Raw genomic sequence first — 20,214 nt, forward strand, 5'->3', positions numbered from 1 at the left:
TAAATAAATAAGTAAATAAATAAGTTTTGCTGAACCATTTGAGTTAGTTGTAGAGATCATGATCTTTTAGTTCTAAATACTTTAATAGGTACCTACCAAGCATAAGAATAGTCTTCCACATAACCCATTATACCATTATCACCAAGAAATATTATCTGATACATAGATAATATACGAGTACTTATTATTTAACTTTCCCCAGTTATTTCAATAAATAATGTCATTTATAACTATTCCTTTCCTCATCCAAGATTCATCAACAATCATTCATTGAATTTTATATCTTTAGTTTCCTTTCATCTAGAGCAGTCACCCTGTTTTTGTTTGTTTTTACCATTCATGGCACTGGTATCTTGGGAGATTTCAAGACAGTTGTCTTTTGGAACGTACCACAATCTGGATTTGATTGTTACTGTGTGACTAGATACAGATTAAGCATTTTGACAGAAATATGACGTAGTGATTATCATTTGACAAACAATGACATTCAGTTGTCCTATAATTGATTATGCCAGCCATCACTTGGGTAAAGTGGTCTGCCAGAATTCTCTATTATAAAGACACCTTTTCCCATACTTAAATGATAAGTAATCTGTGGGTTGATACTCAGAGGCTGTGAGTATCCTGACCCACAAAACCCTTGCCCTAATGGTTTTAGCATCCATTAATGATCCTTGACTGAATCAATTACTGCCTGGGTAGTTGCAAAGTGGGATTTTCTGTTTCTGCTGTTTCTTTGGTGTTTTATTAGCTGGCATTCTTTGTAAAGAAGAGCTTCCTGCTATCCCTTATTTCATGAATTTCTATGAATTTATGGTTCCTTTTTTTATGCAGTGTGTTCTAACTCATCCATATCATTCTTTTTTGTTGTCATTGTTGTTCAAACTGTGCCACATTTGGCCCTTTGAGACAGCTCCTGTGTCCTTTTGTCAGGCCTGTGTTAATATTTGAGCATCTCCTTGGTTTCTTGCATAGTAAGATGTTTTAGGCAATTTTTCTACTTTCCTTGCCCCAGGGCTGGTCCCAGCTATTTCTGGAATGAACTAAGGTATTTAGAAGTGAAGATTTGGGTGCTCACGCTTTCTTTAAAAATGGATATTTTCTAGACAGAGTTAAACGTCAACAATCATTTGTTTAAGCTCTCCCATCCTCCATCTTCTGCTAAAATATTCCCATGGAGCCACGGGTTGTTAACAAGTTGGAAGGAAAGAACCAGTTGAGAGGAGGAGGCCATCGAAAGTGAAGGTCTTTGGGCTTTGGACCAGAGGTGACACAGTGAGGCAAACAAGGAAGTGAGAATGTGCCAAAGACCAATTTAAATTACATTGGAATTCTGCCCAGGGAGTGACTAGAGAGCCCCAGGATATAATCCCTGCTTGTTTTCCAGGTAGACTCTGAAAATTGGTTGCCCTTTTTTAATATCCGATAATGCCAAGGGAGTGTGTTCCCCTGAGCTATCCATGTGCTCATTCTTAGAGCGATTTAACAAATAGAGTTTCCATCCTGAGAGTTCCTAAGTGCTCTGTATTTTCAGGGTCAGTGTGTGGTATGTGTGGATGGATGTATTTCAGCACGTCCTTTAAAAATGAAAATTTATCCTTTTCATTTTGAATCCTCACAACTGAATATAATATCTGACCTTCTGATTATAATATTCAGCTGCAAAAAATAATACCTGGTTGCAAATTGTTGAAGGTGCATATGTGCAGCATTTTAGGCGGCGACTTGTGAGAACTCAGAAGCCAAGAATTTCCGGTACTTTTCAAAGTAATCAGCATGCATTTGATAAAGTGATAGAGCCTCTGAGGGGTATCTTGAATTGACTGATTTTTTGGAACTCATAGTCCTCTGTGATCTCTTTTTATACATAATAGCAAAATGAAAATGTTCTTTTGCCTTTTCTATTCTTAAAAACAAAACATGAAGCCAGTAGCATTTGTTTCCGTTTGATAGGGAACCTATGAAAATGCTTAAAAATACAAAAGCAAATTTGAAACATAAGGGTTTTGTTTTTGTTTGGTTTTCATCAAAGTCTGCGTGTTTGGAAGTGAAAAAACAAAACAAAAATACAGAGACTACTACATGTATACTTTGTCCAGCAGGAATATGGTTATTATTCAAATGGGTACACTGAATACGACAGGTGCTTTGTTATTTTATGAAACAGAACCACACCCACACATCTACAACCACTGACTTTTCATTCTCCCTACGTTCTTGACAATGGAGCATCCTATTAAAGCAATTGCTCTAAATAGTGACTGGGTGGACAGTACACCAGGAAGGTTAAACTGAAAATGAAAAGGAACACATTATTTAAATGTGCTGCTAGCCAGGCATAGGTGAGTAAACTCAGGTGTGTTGTGGCCAGATTGTACCAAATTGTCCTCTGACCCCTGAGTACCCTCACCATTCAGTTGTTTTGTGATGTCAGTGTATGAGATCAAAGTCAGTGCACTCAGGACTAAGGAGTCACCTTTTTTTTTTTTTTTAAATGTTTATTCATTTTTTGGTAGAGACAGAGTGTGAGCAGGGGAGGGGCAGAGAGTGAGGGAGACACAGAATCTGAAGCAGGCTCCAGGCTCTGAGCTGTCAGCACAGAGCCCAACACAGGGCTCGAACTCACAGACCGTGAGATCATGACCTGAGCTGAAGTCGGACACTTAACCGACTGAGCCACCCAGGCGCCCCACCATTTTTGGCAAATGGACAGTTTTCAAAGTCAAGTTTCATTGTTATTGGGAAGATTTTAATATAGCTGAGTCCTTTTGGAAGTCATGAAGATTAATCTCTCTCTCTTCTTACTTTCTATTTAAAACTCCCCCAAGTGGAGCATTTATTCCTACGCCCAAATCCATTGCCCCTTGTATTTCTTTAATCTTGATCTTGTTTGAAAGGAGCTTTATCCAGAACACAATTTCTTCATTCAGAATGAAATTTCTTTCAGACATTAAGATAGCTTGTATACAATTACATAATTAAAAATCTCCTTTCATCTGGATTTTACTAATCCATAACAGTTTTAGCCAGTAAAAGCAAATTATATTTTGGCCTCTGTAATAGATTTATATACTTTGAACGTCCCTGTTGGGACTGTGTGTGCCTTGAATTGTGAGATAGAAAATACTTTCAAGGGTACAGTCATGAGACTGGATCTGTTAATGCTTGTGAAGGAAGCTTCTGGTGTCTGTGTTCTTGGGCTGGCCTTATTGGCTAGATTCACATGTGAACTTACAGTGGTAATAAAAAGAGGTTTTTCCCATCAAATGCCTTAGTTCTATTTTTTTTTAACTTTTTTTTTAAGAAAAAAATTTTTTTTAAAAAAAAAATTTTTTTTTTCAACGTTTATTTATTTTTGGGACAGAAAGAGACAGAGCATGAACGGGGGAGGGGCAGGGAGAGAGGGAGACACAGAATCGGAAACAGGCTCCAGGCTCTGAGCCATCAGCCCAGAGCCTGACACGGGGCTTGAACTCACAGACCGCGAGATCATGACCTGGCTGAAGTCGGACGCTTAACCGACTGTGCCACCCAGGCGCCCCTAAGAAAAAATTTTTAAGTTTATTTAGGAAGAGAGAGTATGCACATGTACGGAGGGTGGGTTGCAGGGGGAGGGCAGAGAGAGAGGGAATCCTAAGCAGGCTCTGCACTGTCCGAGCAAAGCCCAATGCAGGGATGGAACTCAGGAATCGTAAGACCATGACCTCAAGAGTCGGATACTTAACCAGTTGAGCCACCCAGGTGCCCCCTTCGTTCTGTTTTTATATAGTATCTTGTTATTTGTGACTGTAAAAGTAGATGTGGTTATTGTGAAAAATTTGAGTACCACAAGAAAATGCAAAGAAACTAAAAAGTATTCTGTCCTAATATTATTATCTTTAATTAGCAGCTATACAGATGTTGACTTTTTTCCCTTCTTTTTTTCTAGCCTATAGATACTTTTAGACAAAATTGGGGCTGTATTGAACATATTGTTTTATAGTCTGCATTTCCAATGAACACTGCTTAAAAACATTTTCGCATTTTATTAAATGTTTTACAGATTTAGAAAAAAAACTGTTTACCCTTTGTTGGGTATTTATATTTTTACAGTTCCTTAAAATAATATTACTTGTCATAGAAAAACTTACTTGTACATACACATACATTTTTTGTTTATCTTGGACTTTTTTAAGGATAAATTCAGAGTCTTTTTTCAATTTATTGGTTTCAAGGAATGAAAACTAATTCAGTTCAGTTTGTCATTTCCGGTAATTACAGGTAAGCCCTCTTGCCTGCAAGGATCTATCTTTATAACTCTATCATCTTGATCTGTCCTAAATGGTGTGGTAGGACCTTATTTATCTAACACCATTAGGGAACTTCTCATAAAGTTTTCATTTACCTTAAACTAAGCGTCTACACTTGAAAATTATAAACATTATAAATGAGAATCTTTCTAAAATTGTATTACATATATTGCTGTCCTCTTTAACATAATGAAAAAAATATGAAAATCACCATTTACCCCCTCTGGTTCAAATCACAAGCATCTTTATAAACATCAGTTATGGTATCCTGAGTTCTGCTAAAACAAGATACAGGTGTTTCTTAAAACCACCATGTTATGCAAAAGCCTACAGTAAAACACACTGCACTTCTGGGAAAAATCGGGTCAGGGACACAACACTCAAAAACCTTTATCAGTGACACATTAAAAAAATAAGATAGGAACTGAATAAGAATTATAGCACAACTTTACACATGTTAGGTGGCTAAGAAATAAATAATATAGTCAATTATGACACTTTACCTTGACAAAATCCTGATGTTTTCTTGCAGACTGGGGCCTTGGCACGGTTGCAGGTTGTGAGTTACTTGAAATGGTGGAAGGAGGGTTACCTCAAATTGGAAGGGAAGTTGGGGCAACATGTGTGGATGGCTGTGGCTCGTAACACACGGGTGGAAACTGGGATCGCTCGTTGATGTTAGAGGCATGGGCTTTGTGCATTCTGTGTATCTTTTTGCAACTGTGTTCTGCATGGATGCAATCTTACGCTATTACCTAGGGTTTCCTGCAATGAAATCATGCATAAACAAATGTGACATTTGAGTTATGCTCAAATTGTTCCTTAACATAGCCATCTTGGAATAAACACAAATGTTATAGCAGAACTGAGTGTACTGAGTAGTGACACAGTGATGTCTAGAGGATATTCCTCTCGTCTCTATCACTAATAGAGTTAATACACGTAAAACGCTTACGAGAACAATCTGGCATACGAGTGAACACTGTGTAAGTGTTGGCAGTAACAATGGTAGTAATAATAATAATAAAAGATGCCTATTGATGTTTGTGGGATTCTGTCTGCTTTTCAGTTATGACTGCCTACTGTAGCAGTGCTTCCTTGCTCCGTCTAATTGACCTATTTCTCAATCTCTCGTGGCTTTTAAATGAATTCATCGTGCTTAGAATTACATCTAGCATAAGGCCTAGATAATGGGAGAACCTGGAGAGAGGAGTGCTGACTTTCAGTTATGGTTTCCCCGCGGCATCTGTTTTACCTACCCAGACGTTTGAATCTTATGAGTTATTACCAATGTATTCACTTGTGAGATTGTTGGGAAGTAACTTATCTTTCAAATGAGGATATGACCGTACAGAATTTTTGGATTTTCTGTTTGATGAGAAAAAAGTTCACACAACTCACTTTCTCATTCCCACCTGCAAAAGCAAAGTGTGCTTAAATGATTCCATGAGAAGGATGTTTACAAGTTGTTGACGATTTTCTTTAGGTTGTTGCTGTTCTTTTCTATTCACAGCCACTTCTGTGCTTGTGAGATGAGCTCATCTTTGGAAGGTGGAGCAGGGCAAGTGTGATTTCGGAAGACCTTCCCTCCCAAGTCACAGTATAATTAGAAGCCCAGATCCTCCCTTAGTTATTTTTTTATGACTCCCCGAGAAGGACATTTTTACCATGAATGATTGCCAAGAATACTTGCTGGATCCTCCTTTAGTGTCCTTAATAGGATGACAGATCAAAATACCATCTTGATTTAGGCCTTGTTAGTATTGTTCTGAAAGAAAAGTAGCTAACACAGCTTATCATTTAGATATTCCAGTGAAATCTGTATTGTAATTATGCAGAGAGACTCTGAATAGCAATATGTATCTTGATTCTTAATTTCTAATCTGACTTTGAATTTTAACTTTTTGTCTCTGCGCAATTTTTAGATATTTGGGCTGCTTGACCTCATTGCGTGATTGCTATGAATTAACAAGACTTTGTGGGAAAAGGGAACTTGCCTTTTGAGCTTTGTACCAAAGACCTGGGAAAAAAGTAAGTAATTTTCTAACTTGCTGTTTTAAAAAAATTCTTGCTATATGCCTCTCAGGAAGTTAACTGTGGGTCTGTGGCTTTTCAACTTTCTTTCTTGGCTTTGTAAGTTTTATATGCTCTTGCAGATTTGAAACATGGAAAGGGACTCAAGAGACCTTTGGAAAAAAAAAAAAAAACTTCCAAGAGATTAGGATGACTTTCTGCATTTTGCCAAATCTTTTGGGTTTCATAAACTGAGTCCTCAAGGTTGCAATAAACCTTTTATCAGATGTGCAGTAGACAAATTAAACTTTAAAGGTAAAGCTTTAGAATACTGTGTGCCAGAAAAGTGAGTCCTGTTTTCTGAGCTTCAAGTGTTTTAGACTTTTAGATAGGCTCTTTGGTTCAGAGTTTTTAGAATAAGAATGAAATCCATTTGGTTCTTTTCTTGTCTAGAAAGGAAAACAAAATGCGTAATCACTTGTTCAAGACTTGGTCTCGGTAGAATTGACGTGCCAATCAGTTTTATTGTTTTCTAGCTTTCTGGAGGTACTCTAAGATATTCTAATTGAGACACTGTGTGAATGGTTTTGCTCTCTTTTAGACAAAATTGCTTGGGGCTCTAAAGTTCTGTTTTATTCCCTGATCTTTTTGAACAAGTAAAATGGGCCTTGAAGATAATAAAGTCAATCTGCTTTATTGTAGAATTTGTGTGGAAGTATGAATGGCCCATAAGACTGTAAGCAAAACAAAGCACATGCATGTACACACACACACACACACACACACACACACACACACATCCTTTTTCCGGCATGTTCCAGAAACCATATCAACAATAGGAACCATTTGTCCATTTAAGTACTAGGTAGTGTCCTAAACTTTGTACGCCTTGTGTCTTATGGCTCCTCTGCATTTCTGACAGTACACATGAGCTAGTTAAAATGTGTCTAAAAAAAAGGCAGAAAAGACCTCTCCTTTAGAAGTTCCATAGAAGTATTAATTATTGTTATATTGTATGCATTATAAATTTACTTGTGATTAAACTGTGTATTATTATATAATAATTATAAGGTAAGGGTAATTATGAAGCCTTTTTGGGGTTAAATAAGGTATTTGTACTGAAAAACTATTACGCACATGCACAGCACACACGCACCATGCATGTAACTTGCAAGAGCTGTCAGTATAAATTCACTGAAAGGAAGGACTTTGAGAATTTTCTCCAAAAACATTTTTTAATGTTACAGTGAAATATTGGCTGTAGTGAAATACTGTTGTCCGTGGCACTTAAAAAAATGATAGCACTTTATTTATTTGAAAAAAAAATGTTTATTCATTTTATTAATTAAAAGGGGAGCCAGTGAAATGATAAAGCCAATTTAAGGAGCGTTTGAGCAACAGAGGCTTATATGACCCATTGTGAAGGCTTTTAAAAAGAATCTTAGAATAAGATGACTGGGTTAGATGCACAATTGGCTAATGTTTTATAGGGATATTAACTAACCTTTGGGGTTTTCTTTTCTATGGAACAGAGATCATTTGTATTGTATCGGTAGTAGACAAGAATCATCTGTGTTGTTATCAGCTTTCAGTAAATTAACATCTGCCTTTCCAAAGTTGTAAAATATCCGAACCAATAGTAAATAGGAAGTCCAACAAAGGTACAGAGTCCTAGTGAATGAGTTAATCCTTGAACACACCTGCTGCTATACTGCACTAGCCCTGAAAACACATCCGATAATGCCTTTTGTCTATTTCTAAGTTTTTGGACAACGTGTGGGTAAATATTCACGTTTTGGGGGAATTATTCTTTAAAAAAAGTTTGTTTTATGTTTATTTTTCGAGAGAATGCGAACGAGGGAGGGGCAGAGAGAGAGGGAGACACAGAATAGGAAGTAGGCTCCGGGCTCTGAGCTGTCCGCACAGAGCCCAATGTGGGGCTCCAACTCACACGCTGCAAGACCATGACCTGAGCCAAAGTTGGACACTCAACCGACTGAGCCACCCAGGCTCCCCTTGGGGGGGTTTATTCTTCATAGAAGTGTATATTATTACTAGCTAATAATAATAATAACAATTGCTAACCTTTACTGAGCACCAGCTGTGTCAGGCACATGCATTTTCTCATGGGCTTCATTTTGGTTGAATTTAATATTCACATATTAACCTTAACATCAAGGAAATCCTATGTGGTATACTTATTATTCCATCTTGGAAGGTATTTGAAAGAGGATTATGTTGGAAGTCACCAGCCTGTCCACAGAAGTGAAATGGAAAGGGCAAAAGATTAGTTCTCTGGGCTTCAGGATCCAGGTATTTGACGTTTAGATTGGAAATATAATTTGCCCCCAGAAAGTAAGCTACTTAAACCACCTTTCAAATAATTTATCATCTCTTTAGAATCTAACATAGTCTCTGGTGAGGTATTTTCCTTCTATTATACCACAATATTCCCTTTGTGCCATTGCTGTAAAAGGTGTATTTCCATTTTGTAGAGGCAAGGCATCTGTAGGACTTCTGATTCACACCAGTACGCTAAAGATAGCCCGTGTTACCAGAGGGACCATGGCAAAAAGATCCCTGCTTATTAAACTGATGTCATAGGTGAATATTTCGATGCACAGAAGGCCATTCGTAATTGACCTTTAGGTTAAAAAAAAGAAAAGAAAAAAGAAAAGAAGAAGGTTATAACGCATAAGTATGCTGTACGTAAATCCAGGCCTGAAGAACTACTCACATGGAGGTCAAGGTTAAGGGAGAGGCAGAGCAAGGGAGAAGGAAGGCAGTCTTTTCTGACAGTGACAAAAGTCATAGGAGAATGTTTCTGACGGTACTTTGAAAACTGTAAGGTGTCCTTAAATGTATCAGCGGGGGGGAGGCAAGCACAGTATTGGGGCAAAATCTAGAACCTGGATTAACCTCCACACTTCTTTTCAGCATCTCTGTGGCCTCTACTTTTATTTTTTCTTTCTTGCATTTGTGATTAGAAAAGCATTTGACTTAGTTATTTCAGGTAGATTTCTGTTAACTCGAGTCTATCATGTTTATAAAGTATGGATGCACTTTTTGAAAAATTAGCCATGGGTTATTTTAAAAGAAGTAAAAAAAAAAAAAAAAAAGCTTCTAGTTTACTGTTCTATTTGACGCACATTATGTTTATTTTTATGCCAGTACTGAAAGAGGATTCTGTTCTTCAAATTGTTTGGTGTCCTGTCTTTTCCACCTACCAACAAGTAATGAATTCCCATGCTAATAAATATTTATCTACAATGTCCTTTTTAGTGAAAGTACAACAATGGGATCTTAGCTTTTTGTTTGATTGGAGGCCATCCTGGCTTTCAGTTACAAAGGAGTATAAGTATGTGAAATATGATAGTGTAGGTTTTTCATCTGCAAACAGAAAGACTAGGATTCACCTTCTGTAATCTCTGCAGCGTTTACTGTAACCAGACACGTTCTGGATAGGAGGCTCATGGGAGTAAATACGTGCTCAAAACTGGAAGTGTCACTGTCTGACAGGTACTGTGTATAACGTGTTGTGTCTTTGGTTCCTTTGTTATATGACAAGAGTGCAGGTGACATATTCCTCCCACTCTGCTGTCTTCATCAATATTTCTGTGCCTAAGGAAGGTTTCTACTTACATATTTCTCCCTCCCGAGAAACTCTAAATATCTCAGATGAGGTGGCGATGGGTACAAAAGGAGCATTTCATAGACTGTAGACTAGGATTTATTGGGGTAAATTGCAGTCCAAAATAATTGGAGACACAATGTTTCATAGACCTTTGCATGCTTTCTCAGTTGTAAGTTCATATATTAAATCAACATTTCTTGAGCAACTACTATGTGCCAGCCACTGTACTAGGAGCTCATTATTCAGAGATGAATGAGTTATACCCTTGCTTTCAAGGAATGTAATCTGCGTTTCGAATTCAGATTCAAATAAACATTTATTCAGCCTGTACCATGTGACAAGCAGTGGGGTGGAACTTAGATGAGGTGTTTGATTACTAAAATTCAGTAATGATATTTATTGACCCATTCCCTCCAAAATAAGTCTGTAAATAGAAACTTCTAATCTTTAAGTTTTTTTCTCCTATTATATTTTCTTGAACTTTTAGTATCTGCTACTACTTGTTAGGTTAAATAAACAAATTGGAAAAAAAAGGGTAAACAAATAAGAAGCATTTAGTTGATAAACTCTGAGCAATGATTTTAAAAACATATACTTTTTTTATATTTGAAAACCTGTAGACATATGTGGTCTTAATTTTTCCTACTAGAGAAGATCTTAGCTCACATGATACAATTAAGTGTATTGAGATTTTATGCATTCTGCCCTGAGAGTGGCTCTACTGTCTGAACCAGTGTGGAAGACATAACATTAAGGCATTTGATTTTCACAGTAATTCTTGGGGTAGGAATTATTGAAATTCAGGTGGGCAGGGCAGGGCGGGGTGGGGGAAGTAACTTGTCCACATTTCACTCAGCTAACAAATGTTTGAGGTAGGATTCTAACTCTGGCCCATCCAATTCAAAGCCCGTGTAGTATCCTCCTGACTCCCACGAACTGGTGGAGAATGTACACTCACAAATGCCTTGGGTGCACTGAGAGAGGAACAATCGGGAAATGTCTTTATTGCATGCAAGAGCTGGCAGTGGAATAAGTCTTGCCGGCTGAATTAGAAGATAGGGAGGAAGGGGAGGAGTCGTTGGAGCTAGTTGTTGGAAAAGCACGTGCCAAAGTGCAGACGAATGGAAGCTCATGGCGTGTTCAGAGAGCAGCAAGAACGCCACCGCGGCTGGGGTATGGGACGTGGTGGAGAGCACAGTTGGCTCTGAAATTGAAGAGACTTGGTACCAGAGGAGGGCCACATGGGTACCACGCTGGAGACTTGGGGTTTCTAAGCAATATATAGCCATAAAAATTTTATTTATTTATTTTTAAAATATAATTTATTGTCAAATGGGCTAACATACAGTGTGTAATATGTGCTCTTGTTCTCTGTATTTAAGAGTCTCTTACGGTTTGCCTCCCTCCCTCTCTCCTTGTAACTATTTTTTCCCCTTCCCTTCCCCCAGGGTCTTCTCATAAACATTTTAAAGTAGAAGAAATTTCATAAGTAGGTGGGACTTTTACAAAAGATCACTTGGGTGGCAGCAAGGCATATACACCGAAAAAGAGAAGACTGGAGACCCAGGGTTGCCATGTGAGGTCGTGCAGATTGTTTACTGCATAAGGGCAACATGTGTGCGGTGGGTGGTGGGGACTGATAATCATCCGCCACGTTACTTACTCAACTGTGTGCTCTTGGGTCTGGGACTGCTTAGAGAAGGCACCTTTTAAAATTTGCATAATAAAGTGCTCTACTTGCTTTTTAATTGCTTATCAAATAATAGGAGAGATTAGGCAAAGAAATAACCATGTACCCTAAAGCCTAGGAGTCTGGAGGTAGACATGGTGGTCTTTTTACTAACTGTATGACATTGGGCACATTCCCCATTCTCAAGGTCTATCCCCTCATCTTTATTTATTTATTAAAATTTTTTTTAATGTTTATTTATTTTTGAAAGAGACAGAGACAGAGACAGAATGTGAGTGGGTTAGGGGCAGAGAGAGAGAAGCATAGAATCTGAAGCAGGCTCCAGGCTCCAAGCTGTCAGCACAGAGCCCAATGTGGGGCTCGAACCCATGAGCTGTGAGATCATGACCTTGCTGAAGTCAGACGCTCAACCGACTGAGCCACCCAGGCACCCCTATCCCCCTCATCTTTAAAGGAGAGTTGATAATAGGATCTGGCAGGGCTTTGGACAGACCAGGTAAGGGACATTGGTAAGAGAAAGAACCAGACACAGAAGATGGAGAAATAGTGGGTCAGAGACTGGAACCCATTGCTAGCAGTTAACCCCGAGGGTGTGGTGGGACATGTAGTAAGGGTTTCTTAGGTTTTATTTTCCTTAATCCTTTAACAATTCTTTTTTTTTTTTTTTTTAAGATTTCTTAAAAGATTTATTTATTTATTTAGAGAGCAAGCAGGGGAGGGGCAGAGAGAGGGAGACAGAGAGAATCCCAAGCAGGCTCCACACTATAAGCCCAGAGCCAGATGTGGAGCTCGAACCCACAAATGGTGAGCTCATGACCTGAGCTGAAATCAAGAGTTGGACACTTAACCAACTGAGCTACCCAAGCCCCCCCACTCCCCCCCCGCCCCCCCCGCCATATCACTTCAAAGAGGGAGATGCTATTATCCTATTATTTAAAGATTTTGAAACTGAGGCTCAGGGAGGTTAAATAACTTGTCTAATTCCACACAGCTAGAGAGTGGTATAGATAAGACTCAAACCCGGGTCTCTGTGAGTCTCATGTTTATGCTCTTAATGACTGTGCTGTGCTTAGAAGTGATCTTTTCTGTATGTTGAACTCCCTTAATACCCTGCCTGAGTCCCTCTGATAACATATTCTGATTTTATCCTTTTGAATTGGGTCATAGTTATTTACATACTATTGTGTTTAATTTACTAGATGGGAAGATTCTGAGGACTGGGATCCAGTCTCATTCACTTTTTGTCTTTGTCTTTCATAACTCTTTGCTTAATAAAGTATACGTTGATACGATGAATAGCCTCTTATGGTCTTTCCGTCTCCTAAAATTCAATAATTTTTTTATTATATATGTAAAGCTTCAGTTGCAGTTATGGTTAAGTAGAATGTACAAAGGAGTCATTGGATTTTAATTTGACGTCTAGATTGATTGCTAAAGTTTCAGGCAATTCCTAATTGCCATTTTTCTCTGAGAAATAATTTGTGACTTGCCATCAAACACTAAGGCCAAGACTAAAATGTACTTACGGCGAGTCCGTTTTGGAAGCTTAAATCTGTGCCTGCTGCTTCACTGCCGGGGCAGGTATAACCACTCAAATGTCTTAAATGATATTTATGAGTCCATAAAAAATGTTACACTGTCATTCATGCAGGTAGGGACCTCAGTTTGCAAAAACTCATGAAACCCTTGTGCTGATAGTCACTCTTGTTTGGTCCTGGACTGACTCAGATTTAGACAATAAATAGAAGTGTTTTCCTAGTTCAGAGCAGATGAGCAGAGGCCCCGGAGTCAGACTACCTATGTTCGCATCCTGTTTTCTTGGTTTCTGAACTCCATGGTTCTTGGCGAGCAAGTGTCTATAAATGAAGATGGCTAAGAAACAAGGCTGTGGTAATTGGTTCATGTGCCTGGTTCACTGGGAATTTAGTGGGGAAAAAAAATGTACATTTGGATGAGAGCCACTTTTGCTCAGATACTCTTTAAAGGCCAAAATTGTGAGCTTATGGGCTGGAATTTGACATTTCAGTGTTACAGCCCATGTGTAGCCCAGGATGACCCTTTGTTGTTTTTAAACCAGAGTTCACGTTCTTGTAACTACTACATTTGCTTTTGTGAACTCTAAGGAGGGATTTTAGGCTTTGCTTCATGCTCTGTATGCCCTAGGAGAGTAGGAAATGATGGCTTCTTTAAAAAAAGAAAATGTTATTTGAGATCAGCATTGCCTCGGGACTTTGAAAAACTCTGGAGTTTCTTTCATCTTCCAGGAGAGTAGCATAAGTGAGCTGGGAAAAAGGAAACCAAACCCCAGGGAAGTTTCATAGCTCGCTTCCGCCACCGTTACTGGAAAAGAGGAAGGAAAGGTCTGTAAATAGCTCTCATGGCCTCAGTAGGCTAGAAGTTCAGGTGTGCTGGAAATAGAGCACAAGGGACCTTCTTCTTCCCAGCGGCCACTGTTGAGCCTGAGGGGAAGTGAAATAGCGGCAGAACGGGTCTCAAAACATTGCCGTGCAGCAAAAACAAGCGTGTGCCTGTTTGTCACAGAGTTGTTTTTCTTCCATAAATGCGAAGTTGCACAAAGACTCGTGATGTTATTCTCCTTTGAGGTTTTATATTTGAGATCACTGGAAAAGCAAGCAAGTTGGATAAAAATACCCTTCAGATCCAATCTTGTTCTTGTGGTTTTTGACTACTTTGTTTTGCACTTTAAAATAAGGGCAGGGGCGCCTGGTGGCTCAGTTGGTTAAGCATCCAACTTTGGCTCAGGTCATGATCTCACGGCACGTGAGTTCGAGCCCCACGCCGAGCTGTGTTCTGACAGCTCAGCCTGGAGCCTGCTTCGGATTCTGTGTCTCACTTTCTCTCTGTCCCTCCCCTGCTCGTTCTCTCCGGCCCCCCCCCCCCCCGCCTCAAATAAATAAACATTAAAAAAAAAAAAAAAGAGTAGGGTCGCCTGGATGGCTCAGTCAGTTAAGTGACCGACTCTTGATTTCAGCTCAGGTCATGATCTCACAGTTCATGAGTTCAAGCCCCACATTGGGCTCTGTGCTGATGGTATGGAGCCTGCTGGGGAATCTCTCTCTCTTTCCCTTTCTCTTTGCCCCTTCAGAGCTCTCTCTCTCACACTCAAAATAAATAAGTAAAGTAAAAAAAAAAAAAAAAAAAAAGAGGGCACACTTCACCTGGACATTCTTGATGAAGAGAAGCAAGAGTTATCAATAAATGCTGAATTTAAAAACCATTTCCTGGGTTACCTTCCCCCATTGTATGACTCCTGCAATAGAGCTTCAGCCTGCCATAAGCTGGTAAGCCCTTAATACTTGGATACTTTGGTAGGGAAAATAAAGTTGGATCATATACCTTTCCCTTTTACTTGTGAACTAATTGTTGTTTTCCTGCATTTAAAAGCAGATGTTAAACTCCTCCTTTGATGTTCAACAGCAGACAGACTTCAGTTGTGTGTTATAGCTCTTGATGCGTATCTGTTGTTTGAATGAAGCTCAGCTTCAGCAAATTAGATTTTGATGGTTACATTTTGATCTGGAGCCACAGAATGGAATGGCAATGTATGCTTTCATTCAATACGCATTTCTTGGGTTCTGGCTGGACCCTTTATGTAACTCATTTTTCAAATCTCACAGAGTCCACAAAGAACTTGCAAACTGGACGGTGCTATCTCTATTTAATAGATAAGAAAAATAAGGTATCTAGAATGATTAGTATTATTTTAGACATAAGAAAAATAAAGCATAGAGAATGATTAGAAACCTTGCTCAGGGTTACATTGCTGTTCAGTGGCTGGGAATCTGATCTGGGGATTTGGGTTGATCTCAAAGCTGTTACTCTAATGGGGCTGCCATTTAAGAGGAGATAATCAATGGAGCAAAAATGGTAAGGAGTTGGAATCAGGAAAAAAGTAGTTAACCACGAGCCCCGCATTCCTTCATTTACTCCATAGATATTTATCGAGTGCCTGTTTTGTGCCGGAAACTCTACAAGTTGCTGGAAAGTCACTGGCAGGCAAGACATCATGAGTCCATCACCAGTTTTATGGCGGAAATAGGGACGCAAGTGTGTCTTGGGTGAGGGAGCTTTTGTAAATTTTTTTTAAGATGTAGACATTTTGACACCTAACGAAAATAGTTTATTATTCTTTTACATCAGTGCATATACTAAATTATCTACAAATGAACAGGGAGGTGGCTTTGGTAGACTACTTTGGAATTCTGCTCCCCGCTTGAGCTGCTTAGGCTATGCAGAAACAGAGGTTGGGGTGAAACTGTATTGAGTTTTAAACAAAGTGTTGCAAACAAAAATTTGGACAGTTACCTGGCAAGGACTGTATCTAATTCAGCTTTGAATTCATTTCATGTAGGAGGTCCTTAGCACAATACCTCATATGTAGCAAGTACCCAGTAACTCTGGTTGATTGGCTCAGGGATGGAAAATAAAATAGGGAGAAGAGGGGACAGGAGTCTCCCAGGAAGGGGCATAAGTTAAGGTAATATCAAGGAGGAGTGTGATGGCAATAAAATAAACCAAGAAATAAGCAAGGAGAGCACATGGCATGTGACGGACTTAAGCCACATATACAAACTGTTTTAATCAAGGTGGGAGGAACTATGCTTAGGGAATCTGGAAATGCCATTGGGTTTGGGTGCTTGAGAAAGACTTCTCTTGATCTTACTTGGTGCTCTGACCTTCTTTTCACATAAGCCCTCTATGCCCCTTTCCTGCCATGGTCTTGATTTCAGTTTTTAAGACTTTAGGTTTTTAAGTATGGTGTTTGGTTCTTTAGCAAGTTGGGTGGCCATATGTGTCCGTTTGCTGGGACTGTCGTGAATCTGCCTGTTTCCTGTTGTTGTTTCGATAATGCCCCCTTCACTGTCATGTGTCCTGGTTTGGATGGGAAATTAAACAGCCACCCAACTGAGGGACTTTGGTGACATTCTGTGTCTTTAAACAGAAATCTTACAGCCTTGGGGTGCCTGGGTGGCTCACTCACTTGAGTGTCTGACTCTTGATCTCGGTCAGGTTCTTATGGTTAATGAGTTCAAGTCCCAACTTAGGCTCTGTGCTGACAGTGCAGGGCCTGCTGGGGATTCATTCTCTCCCTCCCTCTCTCTGCCTCTCCTCTGCTTACATGCACTCTCACTCCCAAAATAAATAAATAAACTTAAAAAAAAATTCTCTCTTAAAAAGGGAAATCTTACAGCCTTCAGACTACTTTGATGAATTCAACTAATGTAGAGGTAGTACCAGTAAAATTACATGTTAGATTAGTGTCTGATCTCTTATAATAAGTAGCAAGACTCATGAGTGGTAACTGAAGAGAATCAGATGTTGAGCAAAATAACCTGCTTTTGACAAAATGAACTTTCATTCCAACTAATGGCTGGTGTAGCCATATGAGAAAGGGCATTTAAAGGTTATTACGATGATGGGTCGTGTTTAGGGAATCTGGCCTCATTCGAGAAAATCTTGTCATCATCGCTAGTTTTGATTTAGCATCTCACTGTTTCCACAGCAGTGGTAATTTCATTCAGATGCATTTTCATTTGTTCTCTAAGTAGAAAGTAAAAGAAATCATTTCTTAGAACAGAGGATTTGTCAGAGGTTTAAAGAAATGGCTGGAGGGAAAATAGTAAAATTCATATTTTTCCCCTTAAATTTACTGTTAAATTGTGTCTTTTGTTGAAAATGGTGGTAATATTTTAATCAAATGAGACATTTACGTAGGGACTCCCAAGGCTTTAATAGAATGTATTTTGAGGTTTTTCTCTTGATAAATAGGATTAAATTGGTTTTATAGTTCATATACTTGGCTCTGAAGAAACAGACTAACATATTGCCATACAGATATATGTAAAAGCTTGAGGTACTCAGGTAATTCTTGACGATGATTGTGGTATGAGAGTTTGGTGGAGGATTAAAATCATGTTATGGCCAGCCTCTTTTCCCTATTAGTATTTTATGAGACGGTGGTACATTTGCCTTCAAGTCCCATAGTTTCTTGTTCCCTGCAACGTTATCTTTTGTAGGAGGGTAACTTTCCAGAGTAGAGGGATTGTATCTCTAGAATTCTAAAACTCAGTTGTTTTGGAACTAAATTCTGACTCTGCCACTGGCTATCTGTGGGTGAACTCTTTGAGCCTCAATTTTCTAGCCTATAAAATGGGACTAATGATTATTGCTTAGGGTTTATTAATAGGATGTTTATTCATTCCTGCATCTGGGGCAAACTGTAAGCATCTAACACAAAAATAGTTTTCTTCCAGGCTGAGGAATCAATAGCAGATACTGAGGTTGGAGACACAGGTGTTATTGTTGGAAGGGTGAGACTCAAACTAGTTAACACCCAGTGTCTGGCCGTTCAGAATGGATGCTGACCGTAAACATTCTGGATGGTCATTAGAGTGCTCAGCCATTGAATTATTAGTATGTGTGGTTGGTACTGAGAAACCCGTGTTTAATCTGTGATGATTTGCAAGGAAACACATTGTGTCTCCTAGTTACAAATTAATGCCCCCTCTTCTGAGCTCCCCTGATCAAGAAAGGACATCATCTTCATTTGACTGGTGAGCCTAGCGTTCATGCCTCGGATTCCTGTCTTAAAGCTTCCTCTGTTCTTTGAGGGCCTTGCTGATCATTGCTGCCAGCACTGTGCTAGCTCTGCCTTCCTGTTTTCCGCTCCACCCCTAGTCTGGAAACGTGCCTTTAATTACCTACCTACAGCAGACAAAAGTTGAATTTATGACTTTTTTTTAATGTCTATTTTTGAGAGAGACACACACACGCGCGCACACACACACAGAGTGCGAGTAGGGGAGGGGCAGAGAGAGAGGGAGACGCAGAATCCGAAGCAGGCTCCAGGCTCTGAGCTGTCAGCACAGTGCCTGACGTGGGGCTCCAACTCACGAACCGTGAGATCGTGACCTGAGCCAAAGTCAGATGCTTAACCGACTGAGCCACCCAGGCACCCCTGAATTTACGACTTTTAACAAAACCCAGAGAGTCCCATGAAATTGGCTACCAGATATGGCAGGCCTAAATACAGCCTCACCAGGCCTTCTACAAGGCTATCTGTCTGTAGAGACCACCACTTCTCATTCCCAGAAAGGACTGTCAGCACATCTGAATGTAGCGTCCGGGCATCAAGAGATTGAGGCCTTAGAAGAGGGAGGGTTTCCGTTTTCCTTCTGTCAAGTCTTTCTGTGCTCATTCCCATTTCTTATCTCAGGCTCTGCCTTTTCCCAGGATAATTGATGTTGGGAAGTCTCCCTTGCATAGGGCAGACCTAACCCCTTTCCCTAGGGCTGGGCTGGTGACATCCAGCTATCAAAAAGTCCAGTATCATTTGGAAGCTTCCATATAATCCTAGGAGGTTCCTTTCCTGGAGTTGGGGTGAGGTGGTTTACATATACTGATGCAGTTAAGAGTCATCAAGAAATTGTTTTGTGATTACCTCACATGTTTTAGAATGTGAGACATTGACATTGTTAAAAAGACCAGAGATAACGAGTGTTGGTAGGGATGTGTGGAGAAAAGGGGTCCTTGTGCACTGTTGGTGGGAATGTAAATTAATGTACATTAATTTACAATGTAATTAATAGTAGTGTAGTCACTATGGATAACAGTATGGAGGTTCCTTTAAAAATTAAAAATAGAACTACTATTAAAAATAGAACTATTAAGCAGCTCCATTTGTGGGTATGTATTTGAAAGAAATGAAATCACTATCTAGAAGAGATACCTGCACCCCCATGTTCATTGATTGTACTATTTACAATAGCCAAGACATAGAAGTATTCTAAGTGTCTATTAGTGACTGAATGGATAAAGAAACCATGGTGTGTATGCGATGGAATATTACCCAGCCATAAGAAAAGAAGGAAATTCTGCCATTTACAACAGTGGACCTTGATGGCCAAGTAAGTCAGGGAGAGAAAGACGAATACCATATGATATTACTTATATATGGAATCCAGAAAAACACCTCCAAACTTATAGAAACAGAGATACGGTGGTTGCCTGAGGTTGCCGTAGGTTAGGGAGGTGGGGGAAATGGGTGAAGGTAATCAAAAGGTACCAACTTTCAATTACAAGATAAGTAAGTTCTAGGGGTGTAATGTACAGTTTGGTGACTATACTTAACAATACTTGTTGTCTGTTTGAAAGTTGGTAAGAGAATAGATCTTAAAAGTTCTCACCACAAGGAAAAAATTTGTGACTGTGTGGTGGCTGGATTTGTAACTTACTGTGGTGACCATTTTTTGATACATACATATATCAAACCATTATGTTGTATACCTTGGACTAGGACAATGTCATATGTCAATACTGTCTCAATAAAACTGGGAAACAATTGTTTTGCATAGAAACCTTTTCTGCCAACAGGCTAAGGTGGTTCTTCAGGAATTTCATTAGGGAAGATGGGGAAACCCTGGCAATCTGGGTTCTAGTCTTGGTTTTGCCACCTGCTAGTTATTATATGACTTTGAGGTACATATAGGGAGCTCTTCCTTGGGTACTCATTTTCTTATCCATAAAATGGTTTTAATATGTACTGAGATTTTTAACTGTCAACCTGA

At 39.3% G+C, this 20,214-nt stretch overlaps 1 protein-coding gene across 16 annotated transcripts in view; it reads left to right on the forward strand.

Moving 5' to 3' along the window:
* APBB2 (amyloid beta precursor protein binding family B member 2) overlaps window positions 1–20,214 on the forward strand; it is a 381,239-nt gene that overhangs the window by 108,995 nt on the left and 252,030 nt on the right. For 15 of the 16 annotated variants that reach the window (XM_043572792.1, XM_043572780.1, XM_043572783.1 and 12 more), the window contains exon 3: window positions 6,215–6,320. The exons of the other annotated variant lie outside the window; for it this stretch is intronic. The gene's annotated coding sequence lies outside the window, so the exon portion shown is untranslated. The remainder of the gene's footprint in view (window positions 1–6,214; window positions 6,321–20,214) is intronic. 16 annotated transcript variants of the gene reach the window in all.

Source organism: Prionailurus bengalensis, chromosome B1 (genome assembly GCF_016509475.1).
Source record: "Prionailurus bengalensis isolate Pbe53 chromosome B1, Fcat_Pben_1.1_paternal_pri, whole genome shotgun sequence".
Lineage (NCBI taxonomy): Eukaryota > Metazoa > Chordata > Mammalia > Carnivora > Felidae > Prionailurus > Prionailurus bengalensis.